The following is a 25,841-nucleotide window of genomic DNA, read 5'->3' on the forward strand; positions in this document are numbered from 1 at the left end:
GGATGTCCGTTTTTTCCTATATATCTGACACTAGTGTTTTCGGCCCTCTTTGAAGGTTGTCAGGGCTCGCCGACTCTCTCTACAGAGATCTTAGGCTATTCGACAAAATGTTTTCTTCCTTCTTCTGTACGATGCTCCCGTAATAAATAGCCGGGGGCCCAGCAGACGCTGGGCCGTTGGATACCATCAGACAGTCGACTTGGCGGTTGCTCGGGAGCCTTCGTTTTCCATTTCAGCGCACTTTACAAACGTTGTGGGACCTTCGTGGACGGCTGCCCGTGGGGTCTCCATGAATACTTTGTCGGGCGGCTACTTGGTCGGACCGACATTCATTTTGTCAAATTCTACAAGTTTGACACTGTTGCGGCCTCTGCATCACAGTTTGGCCGAGCGGTTTTACAGGACTCTCAGCGCTCTCCCACCCGTTTTGGGAGCTCTGGGACGTCCCCGTTGTAACTACGCTCCAGTGGCCCCTAGTGGATGAAGGAGAAATCAGGATTTTGGTACTTACCGATAAATCCCTTTCTCCGATTCCACAGGGGCCACTGGACGCCCGCCCAGCGCTGTTCCTCCTTGTTTTTTGCTTAACGGTTTGCAGATCACCATATGACTGCTTGTTGAGATCAGGCTAGCCTGTTGTTTGTTAGGTTCTGTTCCAGGTTTAGTTTGTGTTATCCTGGTTTACAGGGCGTCATTAACCTCCTCTACCTTAAGGTTTGTTTATTCCAGCTCTCCTCGGGCACAGTTTTACGTAGACTGGCTTGGAGGGGAGATAGTAGGGGAGGAGCTAGCCACAGTGTGAGAGTTTTAAAGTGCCAGCTCCCAATTACTGCCTACTATTTCCCCATTGTAACTACGCTCCAGTGGCCCCTGTGGAATCGGAGAAAGGGATTTTATCGGTAAGTACCAAAATCCTAATTTTTGAAAAGGCATGGAAAAACCCTGAGAAAAAAATCCAGATCCCTAAGAGGGTTCAGGTGGCATTTCCTTTCCCTGTTGAGGATAGGAAAAAATGTGAAAACCCGCCTATTGTTGAAGCGTCAGTATCCAGACTTTCAAAAAAGGTGGTGTTGCCTGTTCTGGGATCTATCGCCTTGAAAGATCCGGCTGATCGTAAGATTGATAATACGCTTAAATCCATGTACACGACTTCAGGGGCTATACTGCGTCCCACTATTGCCAGTGCTTGGATTGCCAAAGCTATAGTAAAGTGGTCTGGCACCTTACTTGAAGATTGGGATACTATGGATAAAGATGATGTTGGCTTATTTTTGCGCAACATTCAGGATTCAGCTGGATTTCTGGTGTAATCCATGATAGATCTGGGTTCCATGGCTGCAGGAATTTCTTCCATGTCGGTCTCAGCGCGGCGAGGACTGTGGCTACGTCAATAGTCTGCCGACACAGAATCCAGGAAAAGTGTGGAGTCCCTACCGTATACAGGTCAGGCTCTCTTTGGGGCAGCGCTAGATGCGTGGATTTCCACGGCTATAGCGGGCAAGTCTCCCTTTCTTCCCTCAGCTACTCCTGCTCCGAAGAAACCGTTTTCTTCACCTACATCACAGCCCTTTCGGACTACGAAGCCCAGGAAGGCCAGGCCGTCCAACACTTTCTTTCGGGGAGGTAGGCCCAAGTCCAAGAAACCTGCTACGGCAGGTTCCCAGGAACAGAAACCTATTTCAGGTACACCAAAGTCCTCCGCATGACGGTGGACTGCTGGTCCCCGGAGGTGGGAGCGAGACTCAGGCAGTTTAGTCACGTCTGGGTGTCGTCCGACCTGGATCCCTGGGTGCAAGATATTGTGCCCCAGGGGTACAGGCTAGAGTTTCAAAATCTCCCCCCTGGCAGACAGGACGGTCCTACAAGCCACCATCCAGAAGTTGGTGGAGTCACAGGTCATTGTGCCTGTACCACCTCAAATGCACAACAAGGGTTACTATTCGAACCTTTTTGTGGTACCGAAACCGGATGGTTCAGTCAGGCCCATTCTGAACCTAAAGTCACTAAACCTCTTTCTGAAGGGGTTCAAGTTCAAAATGGAGTCTCTAAGAGCGGTGATATCAAGTCTGGAAGAGGAGGAATTCCTGGTATCCCTGGATATCAAGGATGCGTACCTCCACATTCCGATCAGGCGTATCTCTGCTTTGCCTTGTTGGACTGTCATTTCCAGTTCCTGCCATTTGGCCTCTCAACGGCACTGAGGGTATTCACCAAGGTGATGGCAGAGATGATGGTTCTCCTTCGCAGACAGGGGTTAAACATCATTCCATATCTGGATGATCTGCTGATAAAGGCATCGTCCAGGGAGAAACTATTGCGGTCCATTGCTCTCACGACCGATCTTCTCAGTGTCCACGGTTGGATTCTGAACCTTCCAAAATCACACTTGGAACCAACCAGGAGGTTGTCCTTTCTGGGGATGATCCTCGACACGGAAGCACAGAGGGTATTTCTTCCACTGGAAAAAGCGTTGGAGATACAAACAATGGTCCGGGATGTCCTGAAGCCAGCCCGGGTGTCGGTTCATCAATGCATTCGCTTTCTGGGAAAGATGGTGGCCTCTTACGAGGCTCTCCAGTACGGAAGGTTTCATGCTCAGTCCTTCCAACTGGATCTCCTGGACAAGTGGTCAGGATCTCATCTGCACATGCACCTGAGAATTCGTCTGTCGCCAAAGACCAGGATTTCGCTCCTCTGGTGGCTCCAACTACCTCACCTTGTGGAGGGCCGCAGGTTCGGGATTCAGGACTGGATCCTTTGAACCATGGATCAAGCCTCCAGGGCTGGGGCGCAGTCACTCAAGGGGAGACCTTCCAAGGAAGGTGGTCAATTCTGGAAGTTGGCCTTCCGATCAACATTCTGGAATTAAGAGCCGTATACAACGGTCTTCAGGCGGCCCATCTTTTAAGATATCGGGCCATTCAAGTGCAGTCGGACAACGTAACAGTGGCTTACATAAACCGACAGGGCGGAATGAACAGCAAAGCTGCCATGGCGGAGGTAACAAGAATCCTTCTTTGAGCAGAAAAACACGCGTTGGCGCTGCCAGCAATCTTCATTCCGGGAGTAGACAACTGGGAAGCAGACTTCCTCAGCAGACACTATCTCCATCCGGGGGAGTGGGGTCTCCATCCGGAGGTGTTCAAAGACATAACAGACCTATGGGGATTACCCCAAATAGACATGATGGCCTCTCATCTCAACAAGAAGCTTTGGCGTTATTGTTCCAGGTCGAGGGACCCACAGGCAGTGGACGCCCTGGTGTTCCAGTAAGTGTACGTGTTTCCACCACTCCCACTCATCCCAAGAATCCTAAAGCTCATAAAGAGAACAAGGGTTCAAGCGATCCGCATTGCTCCAGACTGGCCGAGAAGGGCTTGGTACGCGGACTTTCTGGATCTACTACAAGAAGAGCCGAGGCCCCTTCCTCTTCAAGAGGACCTGCTGCAGCAGCGGCCGTTCGCCTATCAGGACTTACCACGGCTACGTTTTGTCACAACTGAGGGCCTGAGCTGACGGGAGGCAGCCTCAGTTGTAGGGGCTGAGGTGTAATGGAACCTGGCAGGTTGTATCAGACCCCTAGACATATAGAAGAATTGCCCGAAGGCGTGACCACGACAACCAGGAATAAAAGTCAATGATGTTTATTTATGACAAACTCCATGCATCACAGTAGCAGTAAAGAAACATAAAAATCAGCAGAGAAATAATAATACAGTTCCTGGGTACTACAGGGTGGCAGGGGCCACAGAGCTCTGGTGGTATGAGACAGTTCTTATTATCTGCAAGTTGGAAAGTCCTTACCAGGCTCAACTGTAGCAATGCAGAAAGCCCAGGGTCGTACCAGCTGGTGTTCCAGGGAAAGCTGGACTGCTGAAGATAAAATGCTGCTGTGGGTACTGGTTAGAACCAGACAGGTGTTGGCACAGAGTGGATACTGGCTGGAACCAGTTAAATAATAAATGAGGCTTGAGAGCGATGCAATATGGATGAAATGTAGAATTTGAGAACGGAGAAAATAAGAATTTACTTACCGATAATTCTATTTCTCGGAGTCCGTAGTGGATGCTGGGGTTCCTGAAAGGACCATGGGGGATAGCGGCTCCGCAGGAGACAGGGCACAAAAGTAAAGCTTTCCGATCAGGTGGTGTGCACTGGCTCCTCCCCCTATGACCCTCCTCCAAGCCAGTTAGGTACTGTGCCCGGACGAGCGTACACAATAAGGGAGGAATTTTGAATCCCGGGTAAGACTCATACCAGCCACACCAATCACACCGTACAACTTGTGATCAAAACCCAGTTAACAGTATGATAACAGAGGAGCCTCTGAAAGATGGCTTCTTAACAATAACCCGAATTAGTTAACAATAACTATGTACAATTATTGCAGATAATCCGCACTTGGGATGGGCGCCCAGCATCCACTACGGACTCCGAGAAATAGAATTATCGGTAAGTAAATTCTTATTTTCTCTATCGTCCTAGTGGATGCTGGGGTTCCTGAAAGGACCATGGGGATTATACCAAAGCTCCCAAACGGGCGGGAGAGTGCGGATGACTCTGCAGCACCGAATGAGAGAACTCCAGGTCCTCCTTAGCCAGAGTATCAAATTTGTAAAATTTTACAAACGTGTTCTCCCCTGACCACGTAGCTGCTCGGCAAAGTTGTAATGCCGAGACCCCTCGGGCAGCCGCCCAAGATGAGCCCACCTTCCTTGTGGAGTGGGCCTTTACAGATTTAGGCTGTGGCAGGCCTGCCACAGAATGTGCAAGTTGGATTGTGCTACAGATCCAACGAGCAATCGTCTGCTTAGACGCAGGAGCACCCATCTTGTTGGGTGCATACAATATAAACAACGAGTCAGATTTTCTGACTCCAGCTGTCCTTGCAATATATATTTTTAATGCTCTGACAACGTCCAGTAACTTGGAGTCCTCCAAGTCACTTGTAGCCGCAGGCACTACAATAGGCTGGTTCAGATGAAATGCTGACACCACCTTAGGGAGAAAATGCGGACGAGTCCGCAGTTCTGCCCTGTCCGAATGGAAAATCAGATATGGGCTTTTGTAAGATAAAGCTGCCAGTTCTGACACTCTCCTGGCCGAAGCCAGGGCTAGTAACATGGTCACTTTCCATGTGAGATATTTTAAATCCACCTTTTTTAGTGGTTCAAACCAATGAGATTTTAGAAATTCCAAAACCACATTGAGATCCCACGGTGCCACTGGAGGCACCACAGGAGGCTGTATATGCAGCACTCCCTTAACAAAAGTCTGGACTTCAGGAACTGAAGCCAATTCTTTTTGAAAGAAAATCGACAGGGCCGAAATTTGAACCTTAATAGATCTCAATTTGAGACCCATAGACAATCCTGATTGCAGGAAATGTAGGAATCGACCCAGTTGAAATTCCTCCGTCGGAGCACTCCGATCCTCGCACCACGCAACATATCTTCGCCAAATGCGGTGATAGTGTTGCACGGTTACTTCCTTCCTTGCTTTAATCAAAGTAGGAATGACTTCTTCCGGCATGCCTTTTTCCTTTAGGATCCGGCGTTCAACCGCCATGCCGTCAAACGCAGCCGCGGTAAGTCTTGAAACAGACAGGGACCCTGCTGAAGCAAGTCCCTCCTTAGAGGTAGAGGCCACGGATCTTCCGTGATCATCTCTTGAAGTTCCGGGTACCAAGTCCTTCTTGGCCAATCCGGAACCACTAGTATCGTTCTTACGCCTCTTTGCCGTATAATTCTCAATACTTTTGGTATGAGAGGCAGAGGAGGAAACACATACACCGACTGGTACACCCAAGGCGTTACCAGCGCGTCCACAGCTATTGCCTGCGGATCTCTTGACCTGGCGCAATACCTGTCCAGTTTTTTGTTGAGGCGAGACGCCATCATGTCCACCATTGGTCTTTCCCAACGGGTTACCAGCATGTGGAAGACTTCCGGATGAAGTCCCCACTCTCCCGGGTGAAGGTCGTGTCTGCTGAGGAAGTCTGCTTCCCAGTTGTCCACTCCCGGGATGAACACTGCTGACAGTGCTATCACATGATTCTCTGCCCAGCGAAGAATCCTTGCAGCTTCTGCCATTGCACTCCTGCTTCTTGTGCCGCCCTGTCTGTTCACATGGGCGACTGCCGTGATGTTGTCCGACTGGATCAACACCGGTTTTCCTTGAAGCAGAGGTTCTGCCTGGCTTAGAGCATTGTAGATTGCTCTTAGTTCCAGAATGTTTATGTGAAGAGACGTTTCCAGGCTCGTCCACACTCCCTGGAAGTTTCTTCCTTGTGTGACTGCTCCCCAGCCTCTCAGGCTGGCGTCCGTGGTCACCAGGATCCAATCCTGTATGCCGAATCTGCGGCCCTCCAATAGATGAGCACTCTGCAACCACCACAGAAGAGATACCCTTGTCCTTGGAGACAGGGTTATCCGCTGGTGCATCTGAAGATGCGACCCTGACCATTTGTCTAACAGATCCCTCTGGAAAATTCGTGCATGGAATCTGCCGAATGGAATTGCTTCGTAAGAAGCCACCATTTTTCCCAGGACTCTTGTGCATTGATGTACAGACACCTTTCCTGGTTTTAGGAGGTTCCTGACAAGCTCGGACAACTCCTTGGCTTTTTCCTCCGGGAGAAAAACCTTTTTCTGAACCGTGTCCAGAATCATCCCTAGGAACAGCAGACGAGTTGTCGGCATTAACTGGGATTTTGGAATATTCAGAATCCAGCCGTGTTGTTTTAGCACTTCTTGAGACAGTGCTAATCCCCTCTCTAGCTGTTCTCTGGACCTTGCCCTTATTAGGAGATCGTCCAAGTATGGGATAATTAATACGCCTTTTCTTCGAAGAAGAATCATCATCTCGGCCATTACCTTTGTAAAGACCCGAGGTGCCGTGGACAATCCGAACGGCAGCGTCTGAAACTGATAGTGACAGTTTTGTACAACGAACCTGAGGTACCCCTGGTGTGAGGGGTAAATTGGAACGTGGAGGTACGCATCCTTGATGTCCAAGGACACCATAAAGTCCCCTTCTTCCAGGTTCGCTATCACTGCTCTGAGTGACTCCATTTTGAACTTGAACTTCTTTATGTACAGGTTCAAGGACTTCAGATTTAGAATAGGTCTTACCGAGCCGTCCGGCTTCGGTACCACAAATAGAGTGGAATAATACCCCTTTCCCTGTTGTAGAAGAGGTACCTTGACTATCACCTGCTGAGAGTACAGCTTGTGAATGGCTTCCAAAACCGTCTCCCTTTCGGAGGGGGACGTTGGTAAAGCAGACTTCAGGAAACGGCGAGGCGGATCTGTCTCTAGTTCCAACCTGTACCCCTGAGATATTATCTGCAGGATCCAGGGATCTACCTGCGAGTGAGCCCACTGCGCGCTGAAATGCTTGAGACGACCGCCCACCGCCCCCGAGTCCGCTTGAGAAGCCCCAGCGTCATGCTGAGGCTTTTGTAGAAGCGGGGGAGGGCTTCTGTTCCTGGGAAGGAGCTGCCTGTTGGTGTCTCTTCCCCCTTCCTCTGCCTCGTGGCAGATATGAATATCCCTTTGCTCTCTTGTTTTTAAAGGAACGAAAGGACTGCGGTTGAAAAGTCGGTGTCTTTTTCTGTTGGGGAGTAGCTTGAGGTAAAAAGGTGGATTTCCCGGCTGTAGCCGTGGCCACCAAATCTGATAGACCGACTCCAAATAACTCCTCCCCTTTATACGGCAAAACTTCCATATGCCGTTTTGAGTCCGCATCGCCTGACCACTGTCGCGTCCATAAACTTCTTCTGGCCGAAATGGACATAGCACTTACCCGTGATGCCAGTGTGCAGATATCCCTCTGTGCATCACGCATATAAAGAAATGCATCCTTTATTTGCTCTAAAGACAGTAAAACATTGTCCCTATCCAGGGTATCAATATTTTCAATCAGGGACTCTGACCAAACTACTCCAGCACTGCACATCCAGGCTGACGCTATAGCTGGTCGTAGTATAACACCTGTATGTGTGTATATACTTTTTTGGATATTTTCCATCCTCCTATCTGTTGGATCTTTAAGTGCGGCCGTCTCAGGAGAGGGTAACGCCACTTGTTTAGATAAGCGTGTGAGCGCCTTATCCACCCTAGGAGGTGTTTCCCAGCGCGCCCTAACCTCTGACGGGAAAGGGTATAAAGCTAATAACTTCTTTGAAATTAGCATCTTTTTATCGGGGGCAACCCACGCTTCATCACATACATCATTTAGTTCTTCTGATTCAGGAAAAACTATAGGTAGTTTTTTCACACCCCACATAATACCCTGTTTAGTGGTACCAGTAGTATCAGCTAAATGTAACGCCTCCTTCATTGCCAAAATCATATAACGTGTGGCCCTACTGGAAAATACGGTTGATTCGTCACCGTCGCCACTGGAATCAGTGCCTGTGTCTGGGTCTGTGTCGACCGACTGAGGCAAAGGGCGTTTTACAGCCCCTGACGGTGTTTGAGGCGCCTGGACAGGCACTAACTGATTGTCCGGCCGTCTCCTGTCGACAAACGACTGCTTTAGCGTGTTGACACTATCCCGTAATTCCATAAATAAAGGCATCCATTCTGGTGTCGACCCCCTAGGAGGTGACATCCCCATATTTGGCAATTGCTCCGCCTCCACACCAATATCGTCCTCATACATGTCGACACACACGTACCGACACACAGCAGACACACAGGGAATGCTCTTAACGAAGACAGGACCCCACTAGCCCTTTGGGGAGACAGAGGGAGAGTTTGCCAGCACACACCAAAAGCGCTATATATGACAGGGATAGCCTTATAATAAGTGCTCCCTGTATAGCTGCTTTTATAATATAATTTTTGCCACTATTTTGCCCCCCCTCTCTTGTTTTACCCTGTTTCTGTAGTGCAGTGCAGGGGAGAGACCTGGGAGCCGTCCTGACCAGCGGAGCTGTGTAAGGAAAATGGCGCTGTGTGCTGAGGAGATAGGCCCCGCCCCTTTTCCGGCGGGCTCGTCTCCCGCTCTTTAGTGTATTCTGGCAGGGGTTAAATATCTCCATATAGCCCCGGAGGCTATATGTGAGGTATTTTTTAGCCAAATAGGTTTTCATTTGCCTCCCAGGGCGCTCCCCTCCCAGCGCCCTGCACCCTCAGTGACTGCCGTGTGAAGTGTGCTGAGAGGAAAATGGCGCACAGCTGCAGTGCTGTGCGCTACCTTTAGAAGACTGAGGAGTCTTCTGCCGCCGATTCTGGACCTCTTCATGTTTCAGCATCTGCAAGGGGGCCGGCGGCGAGGCTCCGGTGACCATCCAGGCTGTACCTGTGATCGTCCCTCTGGAGCTGATGTCCAGTAGCCAAGAAGCCAATCCATCCTGCACGCAGGTGAGTTCACTTCTTCTCCCCTAAGTCCCTCGTTGCAGTGATCCTGTTGCCAGCAGGACTCACTGTAAAATAAAAAACCTAAGCTAAACTTTCTCTAAGCAGCTCTTTAGGAGAGCCACCTAGATTGCACCCTTCTCGGCCGGGCACAAAAATCTAACTGGCTTGGAGGAGGGTCATAGGGGGAGGAGCCAGTGCACACCACCTGATCGGAAAGCTTTACTTTTGTGCCCTGTCTCCTGCGGAGCCGCTATCCCCCATGGTCCTTTCAGGAACCCCAGCATCCACTAGGACGATAGAGAAATAATAATACCGGTGGAGAGAGGTAAACTGCAGAAAGGACACCGGCCCTTTAAGAGAAGCTGTACACTGCTGGAAGCTGGGCTGGAAGCAGGTGATTGTTGTAGCTGGAAACAGGTGAGTCCAGAATGGATCGGAGAGTCAGGCTACACCGCAGATGGAATGCTGGTACACCGGCCCTTTAAGAGAAGCTGTACACTGCTGGAAGCTGGGCTGGAAGCAGGTGATTGTTGAAGCTGGAAACAGGTGAGTCCAGAATGGATCGGAGAGTCAGGCTACACCGCAGATGGAATGCTGGTGCGGGTCTCTATAGCAGAAGTCTGGAGACAGGAGCTGGAACCTGGAAGACAATCACAGGAGAGAGACAAACTGGAACTAGGTTTGACAACCAAAGCACTGACGCCTTCCTTGCTCAGGCACAACCTATTTATACCTGCAGCAAGGAAGGCATTGGCTAGGCAATTATGCAAATTAATAATACTGACGACGGATTGGTAGGAATGATCAGCTGACAGAATCCAAGATGGCTGCGCCCATGCAGACACTTGGAGGGAAGTTTGGATTGCAATCCATGTGGTGTGGAAAACAGCAATGGCGGCGCCGGCCACCAGAGACAGGAGACGCCAGGCTGACAGATGCACATCCGACCACGCGGACACAGCGGAGGCCGCGGCTGGCGTAATCGCCACTCTGAATGCAGAAGCTCAGGGACGGCGGCGGAGGCCGCGGGAGACGCCATGCCAGATGTATAAGGCGTTACTGTGACTGCGTCCAGAGAGACAGGAGAGGATGCGGGAATGTGCACATCAGGATGACAGATGGGATCCGGTCCTGGAGCGCTGAGCCAGCCTTAGGAGGCATCTGATAGGTAAGAAATGGCGTCCAGATACCCGGATCGTGACCCGTTTGACGGCATGGAGGTTGAACGCCTGATACTAGCTCGGAAGGGCATTCCGAACAAGGTTATTCCTACCCTGATTCAGGCTAGGAAAGGAGTAACGTCTGAACATTACCATTGAATTTGGAAAAAAATGTGTCTTGGTGTGAATCCAAGAAGTTTCCTACGGTGGAGTTTCAACTGGGACGGTTTCTCCTCTTCCTGCAGGCTGGAGTGGATATGGGCCTGAGGGTGGGTCCAGATTTTGGCCCTATCCATTTTCTTCCAGAAACAGCTGGCTGTCCTGCCTGAGGTTCAGACCATTTTGAAGGGAGTTCTGCACATCCAGTCTCCCTTTGTACCGCCTACGGCGCCATGGGATCTTAACGTGGTGTTTCAGTTTCTCCAGTCTAACTAGTTTGACCCTCTGCAAGAGGTAGAGGTCAAGTTTCTTACGTGGAAGGCTGTCACTTTGTTGGCCTTAGCTTCTGCTAGACGTGTGTCGGGGTTGGGGGCTTTGTCTTGTAAGAGCCCCTACTTGATCTTCCATGAAGATAGAGCTGAGCTCTGGACACGTCAGCAGTTTCTTTTGAAGGTTGTGTCGGCATATCATATCAACCAACCTATTGTGGTGCCAGTTGCTACTGACTCCTCAATTTCATCTAAGTCCTTAGATGTGGTAAGGGCTCTAAAGAACTATGTGAAGAGGACTGCTCGTCACAGAAAATCGGACTCTCTTTTTGTTCTATGTGATCCCAAGATAATTGGATGTCCTGCTTCTAAGCAGACTCTCTCTCGCTGGATCAGGTTCACTATCCAGCATGCGTATTCTACGGCGGGATTGTCGTGTTCTAAGTCTGTTAAGGCCCACTCTACTCGTAAGGTGGGGTCTTCCTGGGCGGCTGAGTTTTTAGACTGAGTCTGGTAGGAGAGGCATAGAGGGAGGAGCCAGCCCACACTCTCAAACTCTTAAAGTGCCAATGGCTCCGGGTGGACACATCTATACCCCATGGTACTAATGTGGACCCCAGCATCCTCTACGGACTACGAGAAAAAGATTTACCGGTGGGTAATTAAAATCCTATTTTATAATATAACAAGCTGCTAATTTTAAAATATTTCTGGATCTTGTGAAAACTGATCATGTTTTAAATAAGATTTTAAACCTACCGGTAAATCTTTTTCTCGTAGTCCGTAGAGGATGCTGGGGACTCCGTAAGGACCATGGGGATAGACGGGCTCCGCAGGAGACATGGACACTTTAAGAAAGTCTTTAGAACTGGGTGTGCACTGGCTCCTCCCTCTATGCCCCTCCTCCAGACCTCAGTTAGAGAAACTGCCCAGAGGAGATGGACAGTACAAGGAAAGGATTTTTGTTAATCCAAGGGCAAGATTCATACCAGCCGCACCAATCACACCATATAACTTGCTTATCTAATAAACAGTTAACAGTATGAAAAAACAACGAAGCATCAGTCTAAAACTGATGAAACTCTAACATAACCCTTATGAAAGCAAAACTATATACAAGTTTTGCAGAATGTTGTCCGCACTTGGGACGGGTGCCCAGCATCCTCTACGGACTACGAGAAAAAGATTTACCGGTAGGTTTAAAATCTTATTTTCTCTTACGTCCTAGAGGATGCTGGGGACTCCGTAAGGACCATGGGGATTATACCAAAGCTCCCAAACGGGCGGGAGAGTGCGGATGACTCTGCAGCACCGAATGAGCAAACATCAGGTCCTCCTCAGCCAGGGTATCAAACTTATAGAACTTTGCAAAGGTGTTTGAACCCGACTGTGACAGGACGGTACCGTACGGAAGCACTCGCCGCTTGCCGCGTCCCGTCGACTGCGCACAGAATGGAAGGTCAAGCCGCACGAGGCCTGACCACCTAGGGGATTCCCGCTTACCGTCAGTAACCGCCTGTTACTGACTCCACCCACTACGCTGTGGGCGGGTTCTCGCTGCCACCACCAAACTCCTAACCTGCCGTGGCGTTTGGAACCACGGTTCTGCTCTGTATGTGCCGACGCACTGCCTTACCACAGCTGTGTGGTGCTGACGAATCCCCACTAGCCACTTGCTAGGCCTCTACCGGTAGCTGGCGGAAGGCGGAGCTTGGAGACGTTAGGTGCTTCCCTGGACAGCCGGAGGACGGGGCTAGGTTTGGCCTAACCCTGTTGGTCACAAGATGAAGCAATCTTCTTGAGGCAATGATGTTTATTTGCTCAAATATAGTTCTAAAGAGAACTCTTCCCTATTGCTAGGGGCAACAGCATACAGCAAGATGTTCCAGCAGAATAAGATGGTATAACTACTCTGGAGGCACGCAGGTCTCCTTTTTATGTCAGTTTTCCACACAGTACCACAGGGGGGTAAGCCCTCCCTGTCTTCTCCAACCAATCAGGTTATTTTACAAAATACCAATAAATTACATTTTACAAGGATATAAGTGCAATAAAACAATATCCTCCTTCCTGTCACCCAGACAACGTTTGGTATCAGATTAACATTCACTATTGATAAATTTATCACATATCTTCAAAATACAGATGTTTCTGGTCATTCACATCTCCAGGCAATCCCAGTGTTTAAGATTACAACAGGAATGGCTACAATACAAATAGTCTTCCTTCCTGCATAGGTCGTTCGTATGTCAATTAAATCAGGTACATGAAACAAGTTCCAAGCCCATAAACCCAGTGATTAGCATCTCTCTCTAAGGAACTTACACATCAAAAGGTATTGTCCTTCACACCTCTCTGCTAGCACGGAGCCATTAGCATGCCCCTTCCTATTTCCAGAGGATAAGAGATGCCTTTTCAGACATCTAAAGTAACTGCATTTTTTCCTTTAAATACATTTCATTTAAACACGTGTTTCCCTTTAAATATACACCAAGCCTGTCTTGAATATAAAATAAATACATTTAAACAGGTCTTCCTGCAATGGTGCACAGAGCACTACATATGACATGTTAAAACACATCATTCAACAAACTTTTAAACAGTCCGCAACATGGCGCTGGGCACGAGGGTTAACCCCTTCAGTGCCGCAGACGCCATTACACGTGTGGCTGGCTTGTCTCTCCGGCCACATTCCTTCCCCCCCATTCAAGCGGGTCAACCAGGGACCCATGTCCCAACGATTTGGGTCCTGGTCCCGCAGTCCCTTGTGTTGAAGGGGACGCTACCTAGGGTGTGTAGGCTCCGGCCTAGACAGTTCATCCATAGTGCAGTGGGCCTCTCTTCGTGGGTGCACAATGTTCAAATAGTCCACCTGAAGTCCAAGTTCAAGGCTCCACCACAAAAGTCTGTCCAATTCCCCCAAGGTAGGTTGCAGCCACCTAACAGGTAGGTGGTAAGTCACCACGGTGGGGGGCCAGTTACAAACAAGTGCCACCCAAGGTGTCCCAATTGTGGCATACCCCAGCTCCCACAATAGCAGTATACTGCTCAACCAGGCCACAGGGTGCTCCTGCCCATATGGCTCTTTCTGGCTCTGTACTGCTCCCAGTCCGTGCAGTGGCGCAATAGTTCGTAACACACAGTCCTGGTCAAGAATGTGCGCCATCAGCACTGGAGCGGGTACCCGAGCCTCCTTCAATGACTGGAATGCCAACTCGCAAGTGGGTACAAAGTCCACTGACTTGGGAATGCCCTTCCTAGCCATCTCTGTCAAGGGGTTCACTACAGGACTAAAGTCAATGACAACATGTCCGTAAGGCCTTACAGGTTCTAAGGTCAGTACCGGTCTGGGTGATGTGGGTCGGGGACAGCCTCTGGTTGCCTCCACCCCCTCTGGGTTGGGCCTACCCCTGTCTCCTCCCACATGGTGCCCCAGGCACTGCACCTCCGTCATACCTATCTGGCAACTGTCTGCCCTAACTGTCAGACCTGCCCTCCAATCCTCCTCTGTCGACCTATGACTCAGGAAACCTACCCTGTCACCTAGGCCTACTCTTCCCTCCTCGTCCGCTACCTGTGCCACAGTGATGGCGGCCAGACCACCAGCCTCTGGATCCTGTGTGGCATCCACTACAGGGAGGCTGCGTGTCTTCCCCGATCCACTGTGCACAGGCAAGGGACCTGCTATGTCCACAGCAACTTGCTGCAAGGGTTCTCCTATGGGCAGAGGCCCAGAGACAACACAACCGCTGGAGTGCCCCGGCTGCCAACGCATGGCACCAGCCTTACATGTGGTCTGGGCGTCATCCGACATTCCAGACCAGGGTAAGCTCTGTATCAGGCACTTCAGGGTACGGTCTGTCTCCGGGTTACTGTCCAAAGGGGTTTCGCTGGCAACCGACACCGGTTGCGCAGGAACGTTCCCTGAGGGGACCAGTTGGACACATTCCCTATCTGGTCTATCCCCTCCCACTTTCCTGTCTACCCTGTACCTTAACCCTTCCCGCCAGGTCAAACTTCCCGCCCCAACCCTGTCAAGGCCGCTGCCAGAGTGGCGCCTCATGCCTTTCGGGGATGGGTCGGAGAGTTGAACCTCCCTAAACTCCTGCCTGTGGCCCTCAATCTCTCCTAAATTGGGACACACTACAGGGGGATCTAGGTGGGGACTACTAGGGTCAGTCTGGTAGGGGTCAGTCATGGAAAAATCAGTGTGGTTTCTCATACTCACCGCCGGAGTTGGCAAACCACTTGGGTCAGGAGCATCATTGGGCACCCCCACAGGATCACTCGAGCTGGAACTGACATCCTCTGCGTTGCTAGGGGACGTAGGCATACCAGAGGCAAAAGGCATGCGGGGTCGATGTACTGATCTAGCCGCTGTGATCTTTTCCTCTGGGCTGGTTGATGCTGTGGTTGGCTGTGCTGGCAGTTGTCTAGCAGCTGTAGTCTTTTCCTCTGGGCTGGGCTGTGCTGGAGTAGCTGATGTCAACGGTGGTTTTGGAACTTGACTCCGGGGAATGGCGCCAACAAACATAGTGACGATCCCACCACCCAGATCATTTCCTAGGACCACATCAGTTGGGAGACCATCCATGACGGCAACTTCTCGCAACTCTGGTCCAGCTCCCCAGTCCAGGTAGACTCTTGCCATGGGAACCGCTCTCTCTGTTCCTTCTGCCAGGGTGACCGTGGCAGTGCGACCCTGCAATACTGCAGCAGGATCTATAAGGTGGGGGCTCACCACAGTGATTGAGGCCCCAGAGTCTCTTAGGCCTTCTCCCTGCAGGGGTCCCACGTGGACTGGCTGCAGGTGCCTCCACATGTTGTGTAGGGGCTGTTTGGCCATGCAGGTGACTCTCTCCGCAGAGTGCACCTGTCTCTCGCCACACTCCATCGGACTGACTGGAGGGGGAACAGTCTCTGTAGTCTCATCTCCTCTCGTCAAACAAGCGATCCGGGCTCCAGCACTCGGATTTGGGGCACGAGTCTGGGGTGCTTGGGATGCAGGACAGTTCATCCTCAGATGTCCGATTTTCCCACAGCCGTAGCACTTCTTCTCCAGTCGTGGCACCGATGATCTCTGATCAGTTGCAGGGACGCTGCGGTGCGGTTGCTGGCCAAGAGCACCCGGGTTGGAAGATGCTTGTCTTTGGGGTTGATGAGCTGAAGAGAGGGGTCCCCTTGGTGGTACAGTCTGTTGGAGCTGGCTGCTGGCGGGGCGCTTCTGCCCCCGTGGCCGAATTGCCACATATTTGTCGGCTAATTGGGCAGCCATTTTTAAGCTGGGTGGCTCCCGATCTAGCACCCACTCCTTCACTTCTTGGGCGCATCTGCGGTAGAACTGCTCCCTGCAGATCAGGTCGATCAGTGCGTCCCATGTAGTGGCTTCCGAATCCTTCACCCACTTCACCACGTACTGCCGCAGCTGGGTGGCGAACTGCTCATGGGTGCTGCTAGGATTCTTGGGCAAGTCTCTGAACTTCTTCCTGTAAGACTCTGGAGTGATGAAGAATCGCTGGAGGAGGGCCTTCGCGACTTCGTCGTAGTTCCCACAGTCCTCCGTCGCCACTCCTCGATAGGCCTCCAAGGCCTCTCCATGCAGAGTGGGCACAAGGTGTCTCACCCACTCTGACTTGGGTAGATCATGTAATTTGCAAGTCCTTTCAAAAACTTGTAAATGTCCATCAATGTCCCCATCACTGTCTGCAAACTTGGCAAACTGAATACGTCCTGATCTGTGTACAACAGCTGACAACGGCTCCCGGGGTACCACGGCCTGTGATGCCCGCTCCGCATGCCACATCCGAATGACAAGCATGCGTTCTTGCTCCGTTGCCCTTTCCCCCAATTCCGCTAGCCGATCTGCTAGGGTATCCGGGCCGCCCCCCCTGGGACGTTGGGATCCTGGCCATGCTAGGGATTGCTGGGAAACATTGCTGCGGTGAGAGAGGGCGGGGCTTGTGGTTCTCACCGGTTCCATACGAAGGTCCACTGTTGGGCCGTCCTCTGCGATGCTGACGCCGTCAGTGCTTTCCACCTCCGCCCGATGAGACTCCTCCACGCTCCTGAGCGCCGCCTTCATGACGCTTCTGGACGCGTTGGAAGGGATATCCACACCCTTCTGGCACACGATCTCCAGATCGCCCTTGGACATTCCGCTGAATTCCGCCATCTTGTGCGTTCTCCTGCGCTGCAGTTACTCCTCTTCTGAGTAACTCGGCTTCTCCAATCGGGTGATGAAAAGCCGCCTGGGAATATCCCACCACCGCTGCCACCAATTTCTGTGACAGGACGGTACCGTACGGAAGCACTCGCCGCTTGCCGCGTCCCGTCGACTGCGCACAGAATGGAAGGTCAAGCCGCACGAGGCCTGACCACCTAGGGGATTCCCGCTTACCGTCAGTAACCGCCTGTTACTGACTCCACCCACTACGCTGTGGGCGGGTTCTCGCTGCCACCACCAAACTCCTAACCTGCCGTGGCGTTTGGAACCACGGTTCTGCTCTGTATGTGCCGACGCACTGCCTTACCACAGCTGTGTGGTGCTGACGAATCCCCACTAGCCACTTGCTAGGCCTCTACCGGTAGCTGGCGGAAGGCGGAGCTTGGAGACGTTAGGTGCTTCCCTGGACAGCCGGAGGACGGGGCTAGGTTTGGCCTAACCCTGTTGGTCACAAGATGAAGCAATCTTCTTGAGGCAATGATGTTTATTTGCTCAAATATAGTTCTAAAGAGAACTCTTCCCTATTGCTAGGGGCAACAGCATACAGCAAGATGTTCCAGCAGAATAAGATGGTATAACTACTCTGGAGGCACGCAGGTCTCCTTTTTATGTCGGTTTTCCACACAGTACCACAGGGGGGTAAGCCCTCCCTGTCTTCTCCAACCAATCGGGTTATTTTACAAAATACCAATAAATTACATTTTACAAGGATATAAGTGCAATAAAACAATATCCTCCTTCCTGTCACCCAGACAACGTTTGGTATCAGATTAACATTCACTATTGATAAATTTATCACATATCTTCAAAATAGATGTTTCTGGTCATTCACATCTCCAGGCAATCCCAGTGTTTAAGATTACAACAGGAATGGCTACAATACAAATAGTCTTCCTTCCTGCATAGGTCGTTCGTATGTCAATTAAATCAGGTACATGAAACAAGTTCCAAGCCCATAAACCCAGTGATTAGCATCTCTCTCTAAGGAACTTACACATCAAAAGGTATTGTCCTTCACACCTCTCTGCTAGCACGGAGCCATTAGCATGCCCCTTCCTATTTCCAGAGGATAAGAGATGCCTTTTCAGACATCTAAAGTAACTGCATTTTTTCCTTTAAATACATTTCATTTAAACACGTGTTTCCCTTTAAATATACACCAAGCCTGTCTTGAATATAAAATAAATACATTTAAACAGGTCTTCCTGCAATGGTGCACAGAGCACTACATATGACATGTTAAAACACATCATTCAACAAACTTTTAAACAGTCCGCAACATGGCGCTGGGCACGAGGGTTAACCCCTTCAGTGCCGCAGACGCCATTACACGTGTGGCTGGCTTGTCTCTCCGGCCACACCGACCAAGTAGCAACTCGGCATAGTTGTAGTGCCGAGACTCCTTGGGCAGCCGCCCAAGATGAGCCCACCTTCCTGGTGGAATGGGCCCTAACCGATTTAGGTAACGGCAATCCAGCCGTAGAATGAGCCTGCTGAATCGTGTTACAGATCCAGCGAGCAATAGTCTGCTTAGACGCAGGAGCACCAAGCTTGTTGGCAGCATAAAGGATAAACAGAGCCTCTGTTTTCCTAACTCGAGCCGTTCTGGCCACGTAAATCTTCAAAGCCCTGACTACATCCAGTGACTCAGAATCCTCCAAGTCTCGTGTAGCCACAGGTACCACAATGGGTTGGTTCATATGAAAAGATGATACCACCTTAGGCAAGAACTGAGAACGGGTCCGCAATTCTGCTCTATCCATATGGAATACCAGATAGGGGCTTTTATGAGACAAAGCCGCTAATTCCGACACTCGCCTAGCCGAAGCCAAGGCCAATAACATGACCACTTTCCAAGTGAGATATTTTAATTCCACCGTTTGAAGCGGTTAAAACCAGTGCGACTTAAGGAAACTCAACACCACGTTCAGGTCCCAAGGCGCCACCGGAGGTATAAAGGGAGGCTGAATATGTAGGACTCCCTTCACAAACGTCTGCACTTCAGGAAGAGAAGCCAGTTCTTTTTGGAAGAAAATAGATAAGGCCGAAATCTGAACCTTAATGGAGCCTAATTTTAGGCCCAAATTCACCCCAGTCTGTAGGAAGTGAAGGAGACGGCCCAGATGAAATTCCTCCATAGGAGCATTCCTGGCCTCGCACCAAGAAACATATTTTCGCCATATCCGGTGATAATGTTTAGCGGTCACATCCTTCCTGGCCTTTATCAGCGTAGGAATGACCTTCTGGAATGCCCTTTTCCGGCTAGGATCCTGCGTTCAACCGCCATACCGTCAAACGCAGCAGCGGTAAGTCTTAGAACAGACAGGGCCCCTGTAGCAACAGGTCCTCCCTGAGAGGAAGAGGCCACGGATCTTCCGTGAGCAATTCCAGTAGATCCGGATACCAGGTCCTTCGTGGCCAATCCGGAGCAATGAGAATTGTTCTCACTCCTCTTTTTTTTCTTATTCTCAACACCTTGGGTATGAGAGGAAGAGGAGGAAACACATAGACCGACTGGAACACCCACTGTGTTATTAGGGCATCTACAGCCACCGCCTGAGGGTCTTATGACCTGGCGCAATACCTTTGTAGCTTTTTGTTGAGGCAGGACGCCATCATGTCTATCTGGGGCAGTCCCCACCGAGTTGCAATTTGTGCGAAGACTTCCTGAAGAAGTCCCCACTCTCCCGGATGTAGGTCGTGTCTGCTGAGGAAGTCTGCTTCCCAGTTGTCTACTCCCGGAATGAACACTGCTGACAGTGCGCTTACATGATTTTCTGCCCAGCGAAGAATCCTGGTGGCTTCCGCCATCGCCCCTCTGCTCCTTGTGCCTCCTTGGCGGTTTATATGACCCACTGCGGTGATGTTGTCTGACTGGATCAGCACCGGTTGGTTGTGCAGTAAAGTCTCTGCTTGACGTAGGGCGTTGTATATGGCCCTTAGTTCCAGGATGTTGATGTGAAGACAAGTTTCCTGACTTGACCACAGACCTTGAAAATTTCTTCCCTGCGTGACTGCTCCCCACCCTCGGAGGCTCGCGTCCGTGGTCACCAGGATCCAGTCCTGAATGCCGAACCTGCGACCCTCTAGAAGGTGAGCACTCTGTAGTCACCATAGGAGCGACACGTGGGCTCTGGGAGACAGGGTGATTAACTGATGGATTTGTAGATGTGACCTGGACCACTTGTCTAGTAGGTCCCATTGGAAAATTCTCGCATGGAACCTGCCGAAGGGAATGGCTTCGTATGATGCCACCATCTTTCCCAGGACTCGAGTGCAGTGATGCACTGATACTTGTTTTGGCTTTAATAGGTTCTTGACGAGAGTCATGAGTTCCTGAGCTTTTTCTATTGGAAGAAAAACCCTTTTCTGGTCTGTATCCAGAATCATGCCCAAGAAGGGCAGACGAGTCGTAGGAGTCAACTGTGACTTTGGAATATTGAGAATCCAGCCGTGTTGCCTTAACACCTTTAGTGAGAGTGACACGCTGTTCAGCAACTGCTCCCTCGATCTCGCTTTTATGAGGAGATCGTCCAAGTACGGGATTATTGTGACCCCCTGCTTTCGCAGGAGTACCATCATCTCCGCCATAACCTTGGTGAAAATCCTCGGGGCCGTGGAAAGCCCAAACGCAACTTCTGAAATTGGTAATGAGAATCCTGTACCGCAAATCTCAGGTACGCCTGGTGAGGTAGATAGATGGGAACATGAAGGTATGCATCCTTTATGTCCAAAGATACCATAAAATTTCCCCCTTCCAGGCTGGCGATGACCGCTCTGAGCGACTCCATCTTGAATTTGAACCGTTTTAAGTATAGGTTCAGGGATTTTAAATTTAAAATGGGTCTGACCGAACCGTCCGGTTTCGGGACCACAAACAGGGCTGAGTAATATCCCTTCCCTCGTTGGAGTAGGGGAACCTTGACCACCACCTGTTGAAGGCACAACTTGTGAATTGCATTTAAGACTATCTCCCTTTCTGGGGGAGAAGTTGGTAGAGCCGATTTGAAAAACCGGCGAGGAGGCACCTCTTCGAATTCCAGCTTGTATCCCTGAGCAACAACTTCCACTGCCCAGGGATCCACCTGTGAGTGAACCCAGATGTGGCTGAAAATTCGAAGATGTGCCCCCACTGGGGCGGATTCCCTCAGGGGAGCCCCAGCGTCATGCGGTGGATTTTGTAGAGGCCGGTGAGGACTTCTGTTTCTGGGAACTAGCTGTGGTGTGCAGCTTTTTTCCTCTGCCCCTACCTCTGGCAAGAAAGGACGATCCTCGTACTCTTTTGCTTTTATTGGAACGAAAGGACTGCATTTGATAATGTGGCGCTTTCTTAGGCTGTGAGGGAACATAAGGCAAAAAATTTGATTTACCTGCCGTGGCCGTGGAGACCAGGTCCGAGAGACCTTCCCCAAACAATTCCTCACCCCTGTAAGGTAACACCTCCATATGTCTTTTTGAGTCGGCATCACCTGTCCACTGCTTGGTCCATAGGACACGTCTAGCAGAAATTGACATAGCGTTTATTCTGGAACCCAGTAAACTAATGTGTCTTTGAGCATCCCTCATATATAAGACAGCATCTTTTATATGCCCTAGGGTCAATAAAATGGTATCCTTATTTAGGGTCTCAATTTCCGCTGATAAGAAATCTGTCCATGCTGCTACAGCGCTACAAACCCAGGCCAACGCAATTGCCGGTCTGAGTAATGTACCAGAATGTGTGTAAATGGACTTCAAGATAACCTACTGCGAGCGGTCAGCAGGATCCTTGAGGGTAGCCGTATCCTGGGATGGCAACGCTATCTTTTTTGATAAGCGTGTCAAAGCTTTGTCTACCCTAGGGGAGGATTCCCACCGTATCCTGTCCGTTGGCGGGAAAGGATACGCCATAAGAATCCTTTTGGGAATCTGCAGTTTTTTGTCTGGAGATTCCCAAGCTTTTTCAGATAATTCGCTCAACTCATGTGAGGGGGAATATGTTACCCCTCAGGTTTCTTTCAGGTTTCTTTCCCTTATACATGTGTACCCGGGTGGTCTTCTGTTTGCCGGCGGTCGGGCTCCCGGCGCTCAGTATACCGGCGCCGGGAGCCCGACAGCCGGAATACCGACAATTATTTTCCCTCGTGGGGGTCCACGACCCCCATAGAGGGAGAATAAAATAGTGTGGCGCGCGTAGCGCGCCACCGTGCCCGTAGCGTGGCGAGCGCAGCGAGCCCGCAAGGGGCTCATTTGCGCTCGCCAAGCTGTCGGTAAGCCGGCGGTCGGGCTCCCGGCGCCGGGATGCTGGTCGCCGGGAGCCCGACCGCCGGCCAGCCGTAGTGAACCAGTGTACCCTCGTGTCAGGGACAGGGGGTTCCTCTGTGATATGCAAAACATCTTTTATTGCAATAATCATATATCGAATACATTTAGCCACTTTTGGCTGTAACTTTGCATCATCGTAGTCGACACTGGAGTCAGAATCCGTGTCGGTATCTGTGTCTCCTAATTGGGATAGTGGGCGCTTCTGAGACCCTGAAGGTCCCGGCGACATAGGGACAGACATGGGTTGACTCCCTGGCTGTTCCTTAGATTCAGCTTTGTCTAACCTTTTGTGTAATAAGTTTACACTAGCACTTAAAACATTCCACATATCCATCCAGTCAGGTGTCGGCACTGCCGACGGAGACCTCACGTTCATACGCTCCCCCTCCTCCCTAGGTGAGCCTTCTACCTCAGACATGTCGACACACGCGCACCGACACACAGGGAACCTCTTATCTGAAGATAGCTTCCCCACCAGGCTCTTTGGAGAGACAGAGAGAGAGTATGCCAGCACACACCCCAGCGCTATATGACCTTGGAAAAAACAATAACTGTTTATCCAGTAGCGCTGTTATATATATATATATATATATATATATATATATATATAATGCCAATTTGTGCCCCCCCCCTCTTAAAACCCCTCTATCACCGTGTGTAAGCAGGGGAGAGTCCGGGGAGCTTCCTCTCAGCGCTGTGTTGTGGAGAAACATGGCGCTGGTGAGTGCTGAGGGAGAAGCCCCGCCCCCTCTGCGGCGGGCTTCTGTCCCGCTCAAAATTACTGAAAACTGTGGGGGGCTCTGTTATATACATGTACAGTGCCCACCTGTACATGTATATACTTATTTTTGCCAAATGAGGTCCTATTGCTGCCCAGGGCGCCCTGCACCCTTACAGTGACAGTGGTATGTGAGGTGAATGGGAGCAATGGCGCACAGCTTTACAGTGTGCGTTACCTCAGTGAAGATCATGAAGTCTTCTGCCGCCTTTGAAGTCTTCTTTTCTTCTTATACTCACCCGGCTTCTATCTTCCGGCTCTGCGAGGAGGACGGTGGCGCGGCTCCGGGACGAACTCCAGGGTGAGACCTGTGTTCTGACTCCCTCTGGAGCTAATGGTGTCCAGTAGCCTAAGAAACAGAGCCTTGAAACTCACAGAAGTAGGTCTGCTTCTCTCCCCTCAGTCCCTCGATGCAGGGAGTCTGTTGCCAGCAGGCTCCCTGAAAATAAAAAACCTAACAAATATACTTTCTGACAGGAAGCTCAGGAGAGCTCCCTGTAGTGCACCCATCTCCTCTGGGCACAGTATCAAACTGAGGTCTGGAGGAGGGGCATAGAGGGAGGAGCCGGTGCACACCCAGTTCTAAAGACTTTCTTAAAGTGCCCATGTCTCCTGCGGAGCCCGTCTATCCCCATGGTCCTTACGGAGTCCCCAGCATCCTCTAGGACGTTAGAGAAAATAAAGTTATTATGGGGGAGAACCTAGGGCTTGACAAACCTCAGGCACTAGCCTGCCATACCTTGTATGAATCTGTGTAACTCTCTGATGAGCGCTGCTGGGGATCAGGCCACATGGTCAAGAGTGACCATGACAACATCCTCAATATGTAAAAATCAGAAATGTTGCCACGTGAAATGTTTATGTTTTGAGGATTCAGATGGTTAGGATTAGGCTGTGGGGGTAGGGTACATCTCAAAACTGCCTCTTCATCAGAGGTCTCAGGTGAATGCAATGGTCACACGACCGACAGGACCCTGAAGATGCTTAAGCCGCTGCAGCCGCCTGGACTACCAAGGATATGAGGTTGAAATGCTATCATGTCATCAGTGTAGACATGGTAGCTATTGACCAATCAAACCACACCTGCACTACTGCGTTGCAATTGGCAGAGAAGACTTGGGGCAGGACGTAATGCCATCCGATGCTGTTGGAGGTGCTGGATCCCGAGAGTCATTTACAAGGGAAAACCATTAATCATTGCTGCTTTAAGAAAAACATTTGAGTTTGGCCCCGCACCTACGGCATACTCGGGTGGCATTATATCCCACCCTTGGTGTGTGAAGCACCTTATGTGTGCTTAGATCCTAAATTTTTTAGACTGGCTCCTTTATTTGAAAAGTATTGTCCACCCCTGAATTAGCCTTTTTCTCAGCATGTAATGGCTAATAACAGAAGAATACCTTGACCTCAGCTGCAGGGTGTGGAACTTGCTCAGATTAAGGAGTAAAGCTAGTTACACGCTATACAATTATTGGGTGATTGGCCTGTTTTTTGGTGCAGCATATATGTATGACTGTTTCGGCCAAATGCTGATTAAGTGTTCCAAAAAACGGAAACAGTCTTATGACGGTTCGATCTTTCGGGCCTTCCAAATGATGTGGGCCAAAAGGCCCAGATACCAGGTATCGTGAAGTGTGTGGCCATTCAGGATAATAAGACCATGGTTTCCTCTATTTTTTGTATCATCCTTGTGGGCGTACATATGTAAATTCTAACCATTTTTTTACACAGCAATTCAGAATTCAGTTAGGACACACCCCATAAATCTCTCCGCACATTTTATATCTACCCCACCTGCAGTGCAGCATTGCTTCATTTACTCCTAACTCTGGATAAAGGGCCTAATTCAGACCTGATTTTGCAGGGCTATGATCAGGCACGCAGACATGCGGGGAGACGCCCAGCACAGGGCTAGTCCGCCCTGCATGTCAGGCCCGCCGCCCCCCCCCCATCCCTCAGAAGTACAAAAGCATCGCACAGCGGCGATACTTTTGCACTTCAGGAGTAGCTCCCGGCCAGCGCAGCTCCTGCGCGCTGACCAGGAGCTACTCGTCACTGCCTGGGTCGCAGCGGCTGCGTGTGATGTCAAGCAGCCCACGCAGCCCGCCCCCGGCATGGTCCGGCCACGCCTGCGTTGGCCGCACCGCACCCCCTAAACAGCGGATTAATGCCGCCATCCCGCCTAGCGAACGCCTCTGTCAATCAGGCAGAGGCGATCGTTAGGCTACGACAGCCGTCGGCTGTCAGCCATGCATGCACACTTCAGACCCGATTGCTGCTGTGCATTTAGCGATCGGGTCTGAATGACCCCCAAAGCTGGGTACTCACCTTGTCCATCACTCGGCTGATCGGGTAAATGCTCCTGATCAGACAACGGATGTATACCCAGCATGACCCCCTGTGAGTCCCGTATACACTGCTAGAAATAGCTCAGTGTGTACCGGCTTGTATGGGATCGGGAGGTCAGGTCAAATATAAAATAGCAGATAAGATGCGACCTCCTGATCCCGACTGTAGCTGGAGTGTTATAAGCCGTATATCAGCTAATGCTCCTGCAATGGAGCTGCATATACACCTATG

General features: G+C 50.6%; 1 protein-coding gene across 1 annotated transcript in view; it reads right to left on the reverse strand.

The window, feature by feature from the left end:
- TATDN1 (TatD DNase domain containing 1) overlaps nucleotides 1-25,841 on the reverse strand; it is a 98,097-nt gene that overhangs the window by 20,764 nt on the left and 51,492 nt on the right. The window lies entirely within an intron of this gene.

The sequence above is a fragment of the Pseudophryne corroboree genome, chromosome 5, assembly GCF_028390025.1.
Source record: "Pseudophryne corroboree isolate aPseCor3 chromosome 5, aPseCor3.hap2, whole genome shotgun sequence".
NCBI classification, from domain to species: domain Eukaryota; kingdom Metazoa; phylum Chordata; class Amphibia; order Anura; family Myobatrachidae; genus Pseudophryne; species Pseudophryne corroboree.